The sequence below is a fragment of the Myotis daubentonii genome, chromosome 15 (genome assembly GCF_963259705.1).
Source record: "Myotis daubentonii chromosome 15, mMyoDau2.1, whole genome shotgun sequence".
NCBI lineage: Eukaryota > Metazoa > Chordata > Mammalia > Chiroptera > Vespertilionidae > Myotis > Myotis daubentonii.
In genome coordinates, this window is record NC_081854.1 from 6,677,744 (window position 1) to 6,694,048 (window position 16,305).

Here is a 16,305-nt window from a genome sequence, read left to right on the forward strand (position 1 = left end):
TGGCATTTCCTCTGCTCCCCGGGCCGGGCAGGGGTGCCGGGACGGGGCGGCCTCCCCTGGGGGACAGGGGCTGGGCGGGGGGCTGGGCTGCTGGAAGGGGAGCTCAGCTTGGAGAGCAGACAGAGGCTGTGAAGGCCCAGCCCCGGTGCCCTGTGCTGGCGGCCATGCCTTGGGCTGGGCTGGGGGTCCGGGGCGGAGGGGTCCAGGGGGCCCGGGGCGTCTCTGTTTCTAAAGAGTGTCCGCCGTGGGCTGCAGCAGTGCGGCCGCCTGGCTGGTGGACGGCCTGGGCTCCAGCCGCTCCAGGGACTTCTCTCTGGCCCAGCTGGGGGAGGTTGCGTCTTTAGGCCCCTCGGACGCTTCTGGCTCCTCCAGCAGCTCTGGCTTCTTGAGGATCAGGGCCTCTTCCTCCTTGGGGATTTGGCGCTTCACCCACCATTTAAGAATCCTGATTCTAAGGCAACGAACCTTGTGGTTAATGCTGTGATCAGCTCCCCTTCTCTGCCCCCCTCCTGCTTCCCCTTACCAGACAGAGCCCTAGGGTGACGGTCAGAAAACTGCGTTTTCCTCCATTTGTGGGTTCTATGACCAGCCCTCCCCTCCCTTCATCAGATGGGGGTACAAATACCCACCTTTTGGCCTGGACCCTCTTCCCAGCCTCTTCCCGGGCCGCCTGCCCCCACCCCTCCCTTGCTCAGTCTTCTCAGAGCTCCAAGAGCCCCCAGGACAAAGTCTCAGCCCTCCCACCCGGTGGCCCTTCATGACTCCATCTTCCCTCTGCTTCCCTCCCAGCCTCCTAATGTCTTCTTAAAATAGATATATTCGTATTGACTGTAGGGAGGAAGGGAGAGGGAGAGAGATGGCAACGTCAATGACGAGAAAGCATCTCAGTCGGCTGCCTCCTGCACGCCCCCCACTGGGGATCGAAACCCGCAACCCAAGCATGTGCCCTGGCCGGGAATCAAACCATGACCTCCTGGTTCATAGTGGACGCTCAACCACTGACCTATGCCGGCCGGACAGCCTTTTAATGTCTTGATTTGAGTATAGTGGGCTGCTTTTCCTGGACAAGTCTTTGTGGGCATCTTTCTTCTTTCTCTCAGCATTTCTGGGATGTTTGGGCACGTCGGTGCACGGAGTGCTTCCTCCGTCTGTACAGCTGTGCAGGGTTCTGCTGTGTGGGTGTACCATCGATTACCCTGGCAACTGCAGGCCTGCCCAGCGGGCCCCCTGCTTTGCCCAGGCTGGTTCTTCCAGAGCTGTTTTAAAAAGCACCTGGGAGTTTATTTGTATTTGGCTATGGTGAGGCCAATAGATCAGGAGACAACTGCCATTGAAAAGAGAGTGACAGCCCTAGCCGGTTTAGCTCAGTGGATAGAGCGTTGGCCTGAAGGGTGCTGGGTTCGATTCCGGTCAAGGGCGTATGCCCGGATTGCGGGCTTGATCCCCAGCAGGGGGCATGCAGGAGGCAGCCGATCAAAGATTCTCTTTCATCATTGATGTTTCTACCTCTCTCTCCTTCTCCCTTCTTCTCTGAAATCAATAAAAAAATATTTAAACAAACAAGCAAAACAAAACAAAACATTTGATGGTATATAGAGGGAGTTTGTAGGGCTCAGGTGGGAAAGATCTGGGCATGTTTATATTATCCTTCAGAGAAAACCAGTAAAAAAAGAAAGATTGAAAATCTAGGAGAGAGAAGGGATGATTAATCAAGTGTTGAGGAGATGGATTCCCCAGCAAAGGAGGTGGGGCTGACTTCAGACAAGAAGAGGAATGCCTCTTTCTCTGAGAAAGACCAGGAGTGAATCATCAGGACGAATGGCAACAACTTTGTAGATGTTGGGAGTTGCTTTTATTCCTGGGAGGTATAGGTAAAACTTACTGTTGAGAGTGAGAGGGGAGGAGATAAGAGAGCTGTGGGAAAAAGAAGCAAATTTATAATACTGACAGAGTGCTAGGTCGGAGAGGGCTGACCAGGGATAAGTTGAAGCATTTCTGGGAAGTACTGATGCTCTGTCCCCACTTAAGGATGGAAATGTTGAAGGGATAGGGTTCCCTCAGTATCTTCCTTGAATAGACCTTCTAACTGAGTACTTGTTTACTTGTATATATCCCTGGAAAATACAAAACTACAGGGTAAGATTAAAAAAAGATTGAAAGAAAGCTTGACAAGTATCGTATGAGAACCCCACAGTGAAAGGGAAGGGCAGAGGTAATATATAAAGAACCAAAGATTGAGAATTTTTAAAATTTATAAAGACACCAAAAACCCACAAATTAAAGATGCCCCCAAAATATAAATAACAGCAAACAAATGAACATATGAAGATATCCACATTTAGCCATATCAGGGTGAAAGCATTATTAGTGTGAAGACTCCAAAGCTCAGATGGCTATGGGAGACATTAAAAGGTGCCCAACCCAGGTGCCAGGCAAGCTTTCCTAGAGCTCATGATGGAAGAGCTATGAGCTGAGGACTAAATGATGAATAAACATTGGCCAGGTAAGAGAAGGGAGACTAAGTGTAGAGAGGCTCACCACGCAGAAGTCACAATACAGCTCAAGAAGATTTAAACAACATGATTAATTAACTTGATTTAAAGCATATTTAAAGCATGATTAATTAACTTGATTTAAAATACCGAATTCAACAAGTGTAGATTATTTCCAAACCGATATGGAATATTTATAGAAACTAAACAAACATTGTGCCAGACAAAGAAAACAAAAAACTGAAATCATGCATTGCATATGTTCTCTGAACTTACTAGATTTAAGCTAGAAATAAAGAAATAAGGGTTATTAGAAATTATTGCTGTATCTAAAAATACCGTTGGATCAAAAACTTATAATGGAAATTAAAATGTTTTAACTAAGTGGTAATAAAATATTTTATATTAAAATTTGTGAGATGCAGCTAAAGTTATTCTCAGAGGAAAATTTATGGCCTTAAAGGCAAATATTGGAAAAGAAGAATGACTGAATTTAAAAATAGAAGTCTGTAGCAAGAGGGTAGACACAATAGAATAAACTGGAGGAGTTATAAGGAAGTACATAAAGTACAAAAATAAGTCCCCGCCAGTGTGGCTCAAATGGTTGAGCATCATCCATGCACCAAGAGGTCACCGGTTCGATTCTGGGTGAGGGCACATACCCAGGTTGTAGGCTTGACCCCCAGTAGGGGGCGTGTAGGAGGCAGCTGACCAATATTGGTATCTCTCTCTCTCCCTTCCTTTCTCTCTAAAAAAAAAAAAATCAATAAAAACATATAAAGTAAATGAGTAAATAAATAAGTGTATTCGGTTTTGGGAAAGCCACGCGGATAAGCTTTAACTTGATACTCACACAAGAAGGACGAGGAAGAAGTAGAATAGTGCTGGAATAATGACTCCATACACGATGCCCTGGATCAGCCCTTTCACAAACAATATGGAAACCGAGCTTTCATCTGGAATCAGTGGGAAGCAAGAGTGTTGTTGTTTTTCCTCCTGAGGCTGTGAAGTCTGAAATGCTCTTCCTCCTTTTGTCCCCGTGCCCCTCCTCACCCCCGTGTTGTCATTCTAGCCCAGTCACTAGACCCCTGGGTACTGACCTGGTACCAGGAAGATGCTGGCCTCTTGGATTCCATACTTGTTCTTCCCCTCACAGTGAAGGCTCATGGCTGTTTCTGGCTTCCCAGTGAACTCGATGGTGCTGTTGGCCCAGGGGGCAGCTACGGTGGTCGCCACCTGGAAGGCGTCACTCATGTTTTTCAGTCTCACAGGAACACCTCCCATAAGCCACTGCACGACGGGTGTGGGGACACCATAGAAAGAGCAGTTGCACTGCAGCTTCTTCTCCAAGGAGCACAGGTAATGGGACAGCGTGGCGGGTACTGTGGGGGAGGGAGGGCCAGGAGTCGCCGAGGCACCCTGATCCCCCTTTTCCACTTCCTCCAGGACCCAGCCGTCTCCTCATTTATGATTCAAAAGGAGCTGCGGCAAGACTGTCTGGAAGCTCAGAGGGGGCTGGAATTCAGAGCCGTTCTCCTTCCAGGCTCTCTCCTCATCTTTCTCAGGCTTGGGATCAGCCCTTACCGCTGACCTTTCAGCCCCAGAGGCCAGGGGAACATGTGACTGCTCCCCAGAGGTCCCTTCCCTTCCTGTGAGGCCTCGGGGGTTTCCTCTTGGGGTTATCATTTCTCTCTTCCCTTGCTGCCCACCAGCACTCACTGATCACTGGGGACTTGACAGCGGTCGAGTTAGACAGAGGGAAGTTCAAGTAACATTGCAGTGCGGCGCCATGGTCCTCCGGCTTCGGTGTGAAGTGCAGCACGGAGGAAGGGACGGAGGAGTTTCTGGAGCCTTTGGGGCTGAAGGACACGGCAGGTTCTTTCCAGGAGAGGAAACGGGCTTTGGCTTCTACGCAGGAGCTTCTGACGGTGCAGGTCAAGGTCACAGACGCTTTGGCCATAGGAATATCTGGAATGTAGAGCTCTGGTTTTTGCGTCAGGTCTTGAGGGACAGAGATGTGCTGTGCCCAAACCTTGGGGACAAGGGACCCTCACGGACACGGCACGGATGCATCGCATTTTCAGGTCACAAAGTGCTTTCCCACCCATTAGCTCATTTAATGCCCCTCCCCCATTCCTCCAGCCTCATGGAACCCGGGCGGCTTTGCATTAAATATATTTGTCTTCTCTGCAAGAAAGGAGCACCCCCCACTGTCTAGGTGAGCAAGCTAAAGAGACTTGCTGAAGGACTCGAGCCTGAACCCTGGACTTTCAAGGTGAAGGTGAGTGAATTTCCTAAGGATCAAGATGGCCTATGATCCCTTCTCTGCCCCCCAGCCCGGACTTCCTAGGCCAGCTCATACCCTGCCTCCCTTCTTCCCAATCCAATTCTCCCTGTAGGCTCTGGCCCTTCTAAGCTTGATCATTCGTGCCTCCAGCTCTCCTTGGCTTGCTGCCTCTGGGTAAGTCACTTTCTCTCTCTTTGCCATTTTGATTCAGAAAAAAATAAAAAGATTTCAACTGTACCTGTCTCTTTGTCTTATTGTTGTAAACATTAAATCACTAAGTTTTTTTGTTTGTTTGTTTGTTTTAAAGCCCAGTGCCGGGTGAGGTAGACGCCGCACAATTACTAGAACCCCTTCCGGAGTTCCTCCCTTCCAAACCACCCATTGCATGAGACTGAACGTCACCTGACAGGAAGAGTGTGATGTTCTCCCTCAGGAAAGCAGCCTTTTGTTCGTGAAGATCTGCAGGGGACAAGTATGTGGCATTGAACCTTTTGAGGACATTGCGGGTCAGCAGGGTACAGTCCCGTTCTTCAAGATTCCAAAGGATGTGCAATCTCCCATTGCTGCGGTCATCTATGATAACATTGGACTTATTGGTGGCTAGAGGGGCGCTGATATTTTTGTTGAGCCAGTAGCCCATGATCATGGAACCGCCCAGAGGTTCTTGGGGAAAGGCTACTCTGCAAGGGACTGTGGTGCACAGGTTCTCTTTCACTGGTATCTCCGTGACTCCCATCAAAGCAGGAGAAAGGAACCCTGTGGGGGAGAGATTCAAGTTGAAAACAGACTCACCTAGCGTGTCCCAGTGTCCCAATGGCGCATTAAAGGATTGACCGTGTCCTAGAAAGGTTTGGCCATTGCCCAGATCCTGGGAGGTGACTTCCAAGCCCTTGGAATATCCTGGCTGATGAGTGTGTCTTGGTTTACCCGAGGCCTTGGGCCACAGTCAGACAGTATATGCTAACAATGTGATTGATGGTGGGGACCTGGGGGCACACGGTATCATCTTGACGTCTGGAGGGGCTGGAGGCTAAGGTTGGCCATGGGGGTGGTCAGCCATGCCTATAGGATAAGACTCCCCGTGCCCCCCCCAAAAAACCCCTAGACACCAAGCCTCAGTGAGTTTCCCTGGTTGGCAATACCATGCGTGTTGCCACTCACTGTTGCTGGGAGAAGCAAGCACTGTCCGCACAGCTCTACCTGGGGAGACAACTGGAAGCTCATACCTGCTCTCTCCCAGACCCTGCCCCATATGCCTCTTCCCTCTGCTGACTTTAATCTCTATTCTTTTGCTTTAATAAACTGTAACCATGAATATAGCCATTCTGCCGAGTTCTGTGAGTCCTTCTTGTGAATCATGGAACCCGAGGGTGGTCTTGGGGACTCCCAAACTGCACCAACATAATGCCGTCTGCTGTTTTTTGTTTTGTTGTTCTTGTTGTTGGTGGTAATGAATCTTGTGACCTTGGCCTCTTTCCAGGAGAGAAAGCGGGCTTTGGTTTCTATGCAGGAGCTTCTGACGGTGGAGGCCAACTCACAGGCTCCCTGGCCATAGGAATATCTGGAATGTAAAGCTCTGTTTTGTGTGTGTGTGTGTTTTAAAAATCCTCACCCAAGGATATTTTTCCATTGATTTTTAGAGAGACCGGAAGAGAGAAAGAGAGAAACATTGATGTGAGAGAAACACTTGGATTGGTTGCTTCCTGTGTGAGCCCTGACCAGGGTCTAGGCCAGGGAAGAGGCTGTAACTGAGGTACGTGTCCTTGACTGGAATCAAACTCGGGACCCTTTGATCTGCAGGCCAATGCTCTATCCACTGAGCCAAACCAGCTAGGGCTAGAACTCTGGTTTTTGAGTAAGTGTGTATAGATTTCCAAGTGCCTTCATAGAAATCAGCTTAAGTCATTCGCATAATGGTTTTATTATTAGTCTCCTAGACATATGGGGAAACTGAGGTTCAGAGAGATTAAGGACATAGCCCCATGTGATAGAGAAAGGAGTAACATCATCAGGCCTGGACCCCAGCTTTCACACATGAAGTCTGCTACTCTGACATCACATCTGTGGGTCTTGACACACTTGGCTCTGGTCCACTGTGCTGTGTCTCTTCTCTAAGATTCGACCTGATAATGCTCATCATGCAGGATGATGTTGAGAGAGCAGATGTGGGTACACTTATCATCTCGGTTCTAGAGTGGCAGGGGCATGGCATTAAAATGGAACTAGGAGTCAGAAGAGTTGGGCTCCACCAGCAAAACTTCCAGGGACTTTGGGCAAGTTGCTCAATCTCTCAAAGCCCGTGTCCTCATCTGTCAAATGGGCATAACAACTCCTCTGGGGGAGGTTGGGTAGATGAAATGAGACACGTGGTGGGTCACAATGCCAATCACAGAATGTGCACATGGAATTCTTTATTACTTATCATATACTTAATTCTTGAGGTCCTCACCACTTTTCCCAACCTCAGCCTTTCTCATCTTCCATCACCACTCAGCTCCGTCCCAGAGCATTCTTGGCTTCCTGAGATACCCCACTTTGCCTCTCCTTCCACTTACCCAGCCATAACAGCGGTAGTGCCATCAGCACCAGCGGGATCTCAGGGACACGAGAGGACCAGCATCTATGTTGCTGTGAACTCTGATCTCAGGTCCATATGTCCTGGAGGGAAGGATTGGGAACGGGTGAGGAGGAGTGCAACCATGAGAGACATGGGTTGGGGTAGAAATAGACTCATGTCTTAGTAGGGGCTATTGTCTCTTCCATCACCCTTAAGGTCTGTTCATCTTATGAATGGGGAGCTTCATTTAAACAACCACCAGGAGCTTCAGGAAAAGAGTCCCTATGACTCTTGTGGAGCCCCTACACCATGTGTGCTTTCTTCTCTCTCCTAGCATCTTAACTCGCCTCCGTCCTCCTTTAAAGGGCCTCAAAGGCCAGGCTGAGGAGCTCGGCCTCTCTCCCAAGTCAGTGGGGACGTAATACAAATCACAGCAAGGTTTTGAACTATGGGGAGCAGCTTTAGGCATTATAAAGGTTCCTCTGGGTATGCACTGAGGAGGACACAAGAGTTCAGGACAAAGATGACGTGGCCTCAGCTGGCATGGTGGCTGGAGGGTGGGGGGTAAGAAGATGGAATATACTTAGGATATCTGCACACACACACAAAGGCATTTCTATGGCTGACGGGGTAAATTCCAAACTCCCTTGCTTTGCATCCGAGCTTTCCATGATTTTTCCCCACACTTGCTCTATCTCCACCACCCCCCTCCCTACACCTATGCCATTATTTGCATGTGAAAGAGATAAAAAGGTACCCATTCCAGCCTGGCCAGTGTTGTTCAGTAGTTGAGCGTGGACCTATGAACCAGGAGGTCATGATTTGATTCCAGGGCACATGCCTGGGTTGCAAAACATCTATATTCCAGGGAAGAAGGGGACATGCAGGAGGCAGCAAATCAATGATTCTCTCTCATCATTGATGTTTCTCTCTCTCCCTCTCCCTTTTTCTCTTAAATAAAAAAATATATATTTTAAAAAAGGGACCCATTCCATACAGATGCCATATATTCCTACCTCTGTATGTTTATTTGGGCCATTCCCCTTTTCATGGCAACCTTCTGCAACTCTCTCCTCTGCCTCCGCTCAAATCCTACCACTCTATTCAAGTCCAGATCAAATGGAACTTCCTCATGGTAGCGTCCAAGGATATCCACAACCAGAAAGCCGTCTTTCTCTGACTCCTCAGCTCCCTATCTATCCACACCTTTTACGGCAATGTCTCAGGCTATCCCCAAGGGTTTTCTACATGATGTCATCCCTCCTGTGCCTCTTTATTCCAAATTTACTCAGGTGATCAAGTCCCCAGCTCTTTAAAAAACAAACAAACCTGTATTTCCCTGCCTTTTTTATATTTAGGGGTAGCCATGCAGCTACTGAGTAAAATTCAAATAGAAAAATGCTATTGAATTATCAGGATATAAAAGCCTATTCAACCCTAGCTGGTTTGGCTCAGTGGATAGAGCTTCGGCCTGCAGGCTGAAGGGTCCCAGGTTCCATTCTGATCAAGGGCACATGCCAGGTTTGTGGGCTCGATCCCCAGTAGGGGGCGTGCGGGAGGCAGCCAATGAAATAATTCTCTCTCATCATTAATGTTTCTATTTCTTTCCCACTCCCTTTCTCTTTGAAATCAATAAAAATACATAAAAAAGCCTATTCAGCCTTTTACACCGTTTTTTTTTTTGTTTTTTTTTTTTTTTGCCATCACAATTGAAATCTGAATATCTGTTTTAGGATTTTTTTTTGAATATACTATTAACTAATAAAATTCCAGAGCTTAGTTTTTTAAAAAAACACGACATATTTTTTGTCCTGGCTAGTGTGGCTCAATTTGTTGGAGCATCGTCCTATACATCAAAAGGTTGCAGTTTTGATTCCTGGTCAGATCAGATACCTAGGTTTCGGATTCTGTCTCCAGTCAGGGTGCGTACAGGAGGCAACCAATTGATGCTTCTCTCTCTGTGTCTCTCTCTCTGTCTCTCCCCTTCCCTTCCATTCTCTCTAAAAATCAATGGAAAAATATCCTCAGGTGAGGATTAACAACAGCAACAAAAAAATAATTTATGTTCTCCTCTGCAATATACAGCTCTTTAATGAATATTCATGAGTATTACTGACTTGTTCCATTCTCTGTTAATACAAACACTCCCTTGAAAGAACAATTTAAACAAAGTGGTCTTATGAGACTCCAAAGATATTACAAATTGTTCCATGTCCTATGAAAATGATATTCAAATAAAATGGAATTCTGACCAGTTGTCTTACTTGATAATTTCTTGCTCTGGTAACAAAACATTGTGATTGATGGCATTGTTTTCCTAAATTGTATACCTGTCTGTGGGCTTGCACTCTTCTCTTTTTCCACATGAACGATGCAAAAATAAAAATGCTTGGACTCTGCTAGACTTATTATTAAGCAAATATTTTGAGACTTGTCTATACAAAATACCAACTATATGAGTCTGTCTGCTGGAGACTTTGGGAAATTCTGCTTTTCTGATGTTGGCGCCAACACTTTCTCCTTGTCACTTGCTGCTTCTTCCCTGGAATATGGATGTAACTGCGGGAGGTGGAACGGCCATCTGGCAACCAGGAGGTAACCATGAGCGCGGTCTCCTCTCTGGTTTCTCCCCAGCTTCCTCATCTATAACACGAGAGGTTTTTATTGCTCAATATGCGACATTCCTTCAGCCTTTAATATCTCTTCCACATCTCATTCCTTTCTCCAGGCCTTGGCACCTCCATGTGCTGACTCCACAGGCAACCTCTTTCCTTTTCCAAATGTTCTTTTCCAAGTTTACCTCCTCGTCTCGGGTTCAGGTTCCAAGAGTTCCAGCCTGGAAACCTCCTTAACATGTGTCCACCTGGCTACTTCCTTGAAAACTGCATTTTCCCGAACGACAAGGGACTGACCGGCTGACTTATTAGCTATAAGTTATAGTCAATAGTCAGTGCTATAGAACACTCACTGGGGAACGTACTTTCCAGAGCAAGGAACTGTTGGGCTGATGTAACGGCTCACCATGAGTCCGATGAACTGGCTGACCCGTGGGATAACCGTGCGCACAACCACTAAGTGACTTACCGGGAAGTGACAGAGGTGGCGGAAGGCTAAGTGATTGGTTGCTTTATAACCAGCTCCTTAGACTTCCTTGGTGTCTCCAAGCTTCACTAACATCCCACCAGCCAGAGGTCACGTGCGGATACCCGCTCCCCGAGAGGCTGTTCTCCAAGCCCCCAGGGCAGCCCCACCCGCATGTGCACCCATGAGCATGCGCGAGTCCGTCAGGAGCCAATCCAGGCCTGAGGATGCGCGCAGGGGCTGCTGAATGGGGAGGGGCCCCCTGGGTCTCCAGCGGCTGAGCCAGTTTGGAACAACGGTCACTACTGGGAACCCTGGACTCTAGCGGGGCGGGCCTCCCCCTCCCCAGCCCTTAGGAGAACAGTCTTTCTAGACTCCTTGAGTTCAAGACTCGAGGCCAATCAGTGGTTAGGGGACATTTTTCCTCCAACCATTACTTGTGGGGAAGCAGGTGATGGGCAGATTGGCGGCCATTGATCAAGGAACAAAATGCCAAGTGCATGACCCTTGTGGCCAATCAGAAGGCGCCTCGGTACCCCCTTGTTTCCTGTCCTGCGACCAAGGCCCGTCCCGAAGAAGACGAAACACACAGAGATGACCCAGCTCTCCATTTTCATGACAATCCGGGCCTGACTTATTTCCAACCCAGTTCCCATCCTTTTTCTCATTCTCCTCCCCTTCCTCAAACCTACCACCCGCCCTCTCCCAGTCCTTGTCCACTCCTCCCTGATATAGGATTTGTTTCTTTGATAGAAGCAAACTTCAGACCTATAATAAAGGATCCTCCCTTCAACTTAAAACTTCTGCTACACAATATTCTCACAGATGAAGTCCTGATGAATAGGAACCCTCTTTCCAGGATTACAAAACACGAGGCAATAACTCTCCCGGAGAGAGGCTAAAACTTGAACTTCTCACCTGGAGGCCCTGAAAGGTCTCTCTCCCGGCAGCTCACCCCTCAGTCTGAGCTCCAGCAGCACAGACCCCCCACTCCATTGCCCATCTGGGTTTCTTGAACTCATCAAACCTCTCCCATCTCAGAGCCCAGAACCTGCTCTTCCCTCTGATTAGCTCCAAATAGTTTAGGTCTTAGGAGAAATGGCACTTTCTTGGACTTTCTAATCTACACTAGGTTCCTCCTCTTCTCTCTTATACATGCTCATAGTATTCTGTCCTCCCCCTTCTTGGCACTTAATCATTTTAAGTTATTTTTCTTTCTTTCTTCATTCTCTATGTAGCTCGTGGAGACCACGAGCTCCACGGAGGCAAAGTCAGTGTCTGGCTTTTTTGCCTCACCTGTGGGATGTATGAACTGCATGCAAGAAAGGTGCGCATACATGTGGGGACTTATATAAAAATCTACCTTGAGTACAAGATGGCCATCTCACTGGTGCTGAGGGAAGAACCACTGGATTGACTCGCAAATAATGCCTCAGGGAAGAGGTGGCCCTTTTTTCAACACATGCAAATCACCGGCCTCTGGCGCCAGAAAGGTTGTCATCTACTCTGAGGGGAACACTTCGCAGCCCTGGCCCATTCTAATGCCAGAAGCCCACTCTCATTCCTTGTGTGCCTACCTTTCAGCCTGGCCAAGAAATACTGCAACAACCTACTAATTAAGTTCTTTGCCTCCAGCCTTATCTGGTCACCCCACTTCTTTGCTTCAAATCTTCCAGCAGCTTACAATTCATCCATCCATCCATCCATTCAATTATTAAACTATCAAATTATCAAACTATTAAATTATTAAACTATTGTGAGAGTTTATTTTAGGCACTGTTCTAGGTGTAGAAAAAAAAAAAAAGACAAGATCCCTGTTCTCATAGAACTTACATTCTGGGGGCGTCAGAATAAAGTCCTACCAGATAAAGCTCCACTGCCTTACGTTGGCATTCATGGCCCATGTTTGTGTCTTTTCTCTACCTGTATCTCTGAACACCATTTTTCACTCACTCTCCATCCAGGTACACCTCAGGTGAGGATGCTGAAGTTCAAAGTTCAAGGGTGGTCTTAGCTGAGACATATGACCACTAAGCACTGAAGTTGGGATTTAATCCATATACTATGGTTTCAAAGTTTGATCCTCTTGTATGTATATTCCAAGTCCTGGGCACACAGTAGGGGCTCAAAAGCTACTTTTTTGGTGGACCTATTTCATAGTCCAGTGTTTATTTTTCCTCCCTTTGACACCATTCCAGGACAGGGCATCTTTCTTCGGCTAAAACAACAGTTCATAGTTTGCTTTCACAGCTTCTATGATCAGGTCCAAGAGTAACCCTATTCGATGGAGAACCCGTGTGAAGGACTGGGCGGGGGGCTTGAGAGGCCTTTGTGAACTGAGACTCGGGGGCTTCAGATTTGCTATAGGCTCCTGGCTTTCAGGACTTTAACAATTCCTCGGGATATTGGCCAGTCCAGGTGTGAATGTAGTTTTCCCAGGGTTTGTCAGCCCCAAATTATCTTGCTTTTTCCTGGAAGTTTAGGATAATGTGTCCTGGAGAGCAAAGAAAGAAGAATGTTGGAACAGGTTCAGAGATGAGGTATCCAAACAACCTAAAACGACAGAATTCAGTCCCCTCTTTGGGCACTTGGGGCAGTATGGAGCAGACATTGGCTTCACCTTTTTTTGCAATTCCCTGATGGGAGCCTGAAACTGTGTCTTCTCCTGCTGGTCCTCCCCATGCATTCGTAGCACCAGACTGTTCCCCAGACTCCCTTGGCAAGTTTGGCCCGCTTCTGCAGGTAGGTTCAATCCCCCCTTCCTCTGGGCAACCAGAACCCCAGCTCAGTCTTGTTACTGGAGGTGCCTTCCCCACCAGCTTGGGGTGGACCCACTTCTGAGATCCCCGAATTGCCACATGGATATTAGAAAATACTGCAGGAAATATTGTGGAGTATTACAGATGCATGCTTTATGCAAAAGGACACCAGTTCCCAGTGCAGGGTGTCAGGAGAGCAGGGCACTTCTGGTCCTAGAGAATCGTCAATGGTAAATAACAGTGAGGCCCAGCTACCTCAAGCACTGTTTCCTCCAAACCCCACTGACGATATGGGGTGCAGGGTAAATGAAGTAACCCAGGTTTAGTCGGGTCCTCCAGCACCTCGGCTGATTTGGGCCTGTGACACATATAGACTGTGCTGATGTAGACTGCCACTCAGAGACCAAACCCTTTGATCCTCACTCTAATGCCACAACTGCTGTTAGAGGTTCTCTCAACCCTTTTCTCAATGGGGACACAGTGTCACAGTGTGTGTGTGTGTGTGTGTATGTGTGTGCGCGTGCGTGCACACGCGCACATTTCTGATTCTCATTACCCTTCATGTGTTTCTCATAATATCATCTTTTTTCCCCTCCCTGAGCCTAGGTTCATCATCTGTGAGGTGACAGTCAAGGACATTCGGGCATTCGATAGGATGAGGAGGGTAACTCCTGAGCACTGCATGTGCTTCTCCTCGTGGGTCTTGTTACACTGTTATGGTAGACTAGATTCCAGACACAATGGGTACCCACCACACGCTGGCTCCCAGAAGACAGCATGATTGTGGATTTTCCTGGTTCCTCAGGATCCAGAGCCATGTTGGATTCTGAAGGGCTCATTTCTGCCTTGATCACTGCAATTTTCTTTGACAGTGTCCTTTTGATGTGGTTCACTCTAAGGAAATGACCCTCTGGATCAGTTGTGGCTCTCCACCCCCCAGCACCCCCAGGTGGTCTTTGGTCTTAGCAGTTCTGGTTTAGAGCCTCAATGACACTATCATCTTGTCGTGTTACCTAGGGTGAGCCACACCACTCTCTGGGAATTAGTTTCAAGGGGACCACCTTGCCTATCAGGCTGTGGAGGACAGATGAGGTCAGCTATGAAAGGGCTTTGCAAACTGTAAGGAACTGTTGCTGGTTTTTTTTAAGTCCAGCTGACTATTCTTTGAAAATGGCTCACCAGTTGGCCCTGCCACCCTGCTCCTCTTCTTTCTCACCTGGGATATCCGGTCACAGCCAAGTCCCATGTCTCTGACGGCTCCTCACTTGCCCTGGCTCAGACTGGCTCAGGCCCCAGGCCTCCTGGCTCTCCCTCTCTTGGTCTGTGCTCCACCCCAAGCTCATGCTTTTCTCCCCAGCTTAGCCTGCTTCCATGGCTCCCAACTCAGGATTAAGCCCAAGACGTCTGGACAGGCCAGACGACCCCCCACCCCACCGCCCCCTGAGCCAAACTCTGGCCTGACCTGTGGTAACTCTGCTTTTCTCACTCTAGGCTTCTAGCCAACAGGTTTCACCATTTCAAGGATCTTTCTGAACTGACACAGAGGGCCTTTTTCACCTTTACCTTTGGCCATTATCTGCCACTCTCAGTGCAACTAACATTGCATGATGTCACCGGGGATTCCTCAAACACGTCCTAGGGTCTGCATAGACCACTTTCCACCAAACAGCGAGTGCTCTGGCCCCCCAGATCCACTATAGACAGTACCCTGGGGACTCTGCTGTCTTCTCCAGGGATGCCACTCCCTCCTTTGCCTTCTCCTCTGAGACTTGCTGAAAGCCCCTGTCGCTCGGGCCTGCTTGTGACTCAGAATAGTCCTGGTGGCCCTGGATTGTGGTGACCACGTGTGATGCCTCTGTCCCTTGCCAGGCCCTGAGCTCCTGTCTTTGCCCGCTCTGTGCCAGCACCACAGCCAGGCCTGCTGAGTAGCAGGCTCTGGGAGAGGCTGGCTGGTGGGTTTTAACTCCAGTACTCACATGAGTGGGATGAGGCAGAGAAAGAGCACGGTAGTTGCAATGACTCCGTAGACAAGGCCCTGGAAGAGCCCGCTGATGAAACTCTGGGTAGCCAAAGGACTCTTTACTGGAAGTAGACAACATATGAGAAAGGCTTCTCTCCCTCGACCTTCAAATTGAAGCCAAAGCTCTGCTTCCTCCCCTGGCCCCAGTGCCCATCCCCATCCCGCTCTTCCTCGTCCTCACTTGACATGAGTATGATATTCATAGCATGGTTTCCATAGTCGTTCTTCCCCTCACAGAGAAGGGGTGTGCCCATGTCTGGCATCTCGGTCAGGCTGATGGTGGTGTTGCTCCAGGGGGCAAGGATGGTAGAAGTCACCTGGGGGTTGTCTATACCAAGGATATCACCTTCCAACCACCACTGCACAGAGGGTGCGGGGACCCCATGGAAGGAGCAGCTGCACTGCAGAATCTTCTGCAAAGAGCAAGAGGAAGAGACCAGCTTCGCAGGCTCTGTGGGGAGGGAGGACCAGGAATCGGCAAGCGTCCTCACTTCCCTTCCTCACTTTCTCTAGGATCCAGCCTCCTCCTTATTCGTGATTCACAAGGAACTTTGAAAGACTTTCTGGAGGCCCAGAGGAGTTGAGCCCCACAGACCTCTCTCCTCACCTGGCCTGAACCTGGAATTTTCTGGGGATCTACATTGCATACAATCCCTTATCTGCCCCCTAGGCTAGACTTCCTAGTCTCAGCCCCTATTTCCCTTCTCTCCCTTCCATCTCCACTCTCCCCTTGGGCTCTGCCCCTTCCCTGCTCCATCTGTGATCACTTTCTCCCTTCATCACTTACTGCCTGGATGCTGTGGGGCAAATCGCTTCCCCTCTCTTTGCTCTTTCCTAGTCTGGAAAATAGGGGTGCTCACTGAACCCGTGTCGTACTATCGTTGCTGCAGGGATGAATGCCCTCACGTTTGCAGAATTCCTAGCTCGGTGTGCAGTCAAGCATTACCCATTCAGTAAACAGATGCCTTTCTAGAGTTTCTTCTTCCCAACCCCAAGTGGACATGGCTTGAGCATTCATCTAAGGCAAAGACTGCTGTGACACCCTTTGGGTAACAACATCTGACGCTGCCTCACTCTACAGAGAACAGGTGGGACATATTGTCCACCTG